The sequence below is a fragment of the Elephantulus edwardii genome, unplaced genomic scaffold (genome assembly GCF_000299155.1).
Source record: "Elephantulus edwardii isolate Elephantulus edwardi_28Jun2011 unplaced genomic scaffold, EleEdw1.0 scaffold00441, whole genome shotgun sequence".
Taxonomy (NCBI): Eukaryota; Metazoa; Chordata; class Mammalia; order Macroscelidea; family Macroscelididae; genus Elephantulus; species Elephantulus edwardii.
This window is the reverse complement of record NW_006400191.1, coordinates 736558-740181: the sequence shown is the minus strand read 5'-3', so window position 1 is coordinate 740181 and position 3624 is coordinate 736558. Positions and strand designations below refer to the sequence as shown.

The 3624-nt window shown below is 41.5% G+C and overlaps 1 pseudogene; it reads left to right on the top strand.

The window, feature by feature from the left end:
* LOC102848679 overlaps positions 1–1790 on the top strand; it is an 11814-nt pseudogene extending 10024 nt beyond the window's left edge.
* Positions 1791–3624: the final 1834 nt, after the last annotated feature.

Sequence of the window (3624 nt, the reverse complement as noted above, 5' to 3'; positions counted from 1 at the left end):
CTCGACGGCACATAACAACAACAACAACAACAGCATAGTATTCCATTGTGTGAATATACCACAGCTTCTCTATCCATTTGTCTGTTGATGGGCACTTAGGTTATTTCCCTCTCTTTGCTATTGTGAACAATGCGGCAATAAATATAGGTGTGCATATTTCTGTTTGGGTGGCAGTTATGGTTTCTTTAGGGTATATTCCCAGTAGTGGAATTGCTTGATCAAATGGTATTTCTGTTTCCAACTTTTGGAAGAAGTTCCATACTGACTTCCATAGTGGTTGCACCATTTTACACTCCCACCAACAGTGAATAAGGGCTCCAGTTTCTCCACAACCTTGCCAGAAATTGTTGTTTGCTGTTCTCTTGAATTTTGCTATTGTTACTGCGGTATGATGAGATCTCATAGTTGTTTTTAACAGTCTTTCTAACAGAGAAGAATAGGAATCCCAGAACAATTTATTGTGCTTATGCAAAACCTATACTTGGACCAGTCATCAGAACAGGGCAAGGACACATTGCATGGTTCAAGATCAGGAAAAGTGTACGCCATCCTATTTCTGTACCTTTTCAATCTATATGTAGAACAGATCATTCAGGAGGCTGGGTTCTATCAAGAGGGGTGTGACATCAGGATTGGAGGAAGACTTATCAACAACCTGCATTATGCAGATGACACAGCCTTGCTTGCCAGAATTGAGGAGGACCTGATGAAGGAGGAAGTTGAAGTTGCTGCAGAAAGTCAAGAATTGCAGGCTTCAATATGGGTTGAAGCTCAACTTCAAGAGAATGAAGATTCTCACTTCTGGGCCAGCTGACAGTATCATGATAGATGGTGAAGAGATTGAGATTGCTAACAGCTTCAGTTTGCTTGGCTTCACAATCAACACTCTTGGTACCAGCAGCCAGAAAATTAAAAAAACTAATTGCATTGGGAAAATCTGCTGTCAGGGACTTCCCCAAAGTACTGAAGAGCAACAGTGTCAGTCTAGAGACTAAGGTGCACCTGATCCAGGCCATGGTCTTCCCAATTACTTGCTATGCATCAGAGAGCTGGCCAATGACTAAGGATGATAGAAGAATTGATGTCTTTGAGTTGTGGTGCTAGAGAAGAGAACTGAATATTCCATGGACTGTTAAGAGAACAAACAGGCGTGGCCCGGAGAGGGTGAAATTAGGCTGCTCATTGGAGGCAAGGATTTTGAAACTCCACCTGACATACTTTGGGCATGTGGCCAGAGGGGAGCAGTCCTTGGAGAGGGACGTCATTCTTGGAATGGTGTAGGGACAGCACAAGAGACGAAGGGACACTGGATGAGATGGATTGACTCAGTGATAGGGGTAGGTGTGTCAGAGATAATGAAATTGGCTCAAGATAGAGCAGAGTTCAGAGGTGTTGTACATAGGGTCACTATGAGTCACAGGCAACTCGATGGCACATAAGAACAACAAGGAAATGTACAAGACTGACCTGGAGAAGGACAGTATTTCTGACACATCTGGTGACTTTCACAAGCTTATGGCTGCCCTTGCAAAAGGCAGAAGATGGTTCTGTCATTGACTATGATTGACCAAGATGCCCAAGCGCTCTATGATGTTGGCATGAAGAGGAAAGGAACTCATGTTCCCAAGTGGATCAGCATTATGATGGAACAGAGTGTGCACCACCTCCAGATAGTATTTGAAAAGTATGAGAGCTGCAGTCCTTACAGCATGCTGGAGAGCATTAAGAAGAAAGTGGACCTTGCAAGAACATGGAAACAGCCCAGATGGCCAACAACAGTTCAGTCTTGATTGGGATCGTGGTCTCTCACAGTGACATAGATACATTGGATCTGAATTATATCTATATTCAAGAGAAAGTACTGAAAGTTCCTGTACTACTACATCTAGCAAGACATGGCATCAAGTGATATTGTACCTGTGTGGTGTAGATGATATCTCAAGTGTCCAGAAATGTGTCCCCAGTGCTTCTAGCTAACACTTCCAGAAAATCAGCTTGCAACTAACAGTCCTCGTGCTCATCACACTGAAAATGATATAGGCATTACCTTCAATCCACCTTATTTTATTGGCCTAAGCAATTAATCCCTGGCTTTTCCTGGTGACTTTCTACTTTTAGTCAAAGATATGCACATCCCAAGGACTTGGGGTGAATTCTATGAGGATTCTTTGTGTCTTGTATATTATGTCCTAAACAGATAAATAAATTTAATTTTTATGTTAGAAACAAACAAAACCCAAGAAACCATTGGGCTGCTAACTGAAAGTTTAATGGTTTGAATCACTTCAGAAAGATGAGGCACTCTACTTCCATAAGAATTTACAGCCTTCAAAACCCTATGTTGTTGTTGTGTACTGTCAAGTAGAATCAACCCATAGATGACCCTCCAGTGAGTTTTCAGAGGCAGGTAATCACATGGGAGGAGATTACCCATCCTTCTCCTGAGGAGCAGCTGGTGGATTCAAACCACATGCCTTTGGAATTGCAGCACAGCTTCTTACCACTAGGCCACCAGGACAATTCTATTCTGTTCTGGTTGCTATGACTTAGAAGTGAGTTGGGCATGGTAATCCATAGGATTGTTGTACTTATTAAATATAAGCACTTATCACTTATAATGTACTTCACAAAGAATCCATTTTCACCCTCTACACATCTCTGTAATCCACTTCTTACCACCTCCTATGCTACCTCTCTTGGCTAGAAACATCATTGTTGATTCCAGTTTTAGCATCTCCAGTCTCTTTGTTTTCCGTAAAGCAGTCAGAGCATCTATCAAAAACTCAATTAACTTTATCATTACTCCACTTAAGTTCCTCCATGAGTCCCCATGGCTTTCAGGGGGAAAAAAATAAAATTTGGGGTCTGGCCTTTCTCACTTTCATTCCTCACTAGTCTCCTTTCAATTGCTATGCCTGCTGATAAATTTTTATCTCCAAAACACACCCACCTCTTCAAACCTTTCTTCTTGTTCTAGAGAACAGGGTCAAAATGATAACACATGTTTCTATGTGTTCTATTTCTACGTTCTGAGTTCTAGTCTCCAATTTTGTTTTCTCCCAGATTTCAGGCCTGGCTGGATTCAGTCATGCAAATGAGAAGCCTCTGCTCTGAAAACTTGGAGAAAGCTTAAGACCCTTCAGTAGGGGCCCCATTTTACACCATTCCCCATATTGCCTCCAATTCTTTTGATGCAGAGTAGACAAATATTGTCACATCCAGAATGTGCCTGGCATATAGTAGGTGCTCGATAAATCATCACTGAATGAATAAGACCCTCAAGGTTGGACTGTGACTAAAGGTGGAGGAGGAAGTAGAAGCAGTTTGGGATCTGTGTGAGAGAAGAATGGGCTATTCTTTCTTTTTATTTATTTATTTATTAATTTTAGTGAAAATTTACAGAGACTTAGGGTTTCCAGTCATTCATTGTTGCACTTTTCTCCCTGCCCACCCCTCTCCCAAATTCACTCTTCTCCTTGAAAAGAAAAAGAAAAATTCTTTCATTGTTATGCAATTCCTCCCTCCAAGTCCACTCCACAATGCAGCCTTCACTCTGGACTTCTGTAATGACAAGAATACCCATTCATATATCCTTTTTAAACAGATCTCTCTCTCATCTGTTTC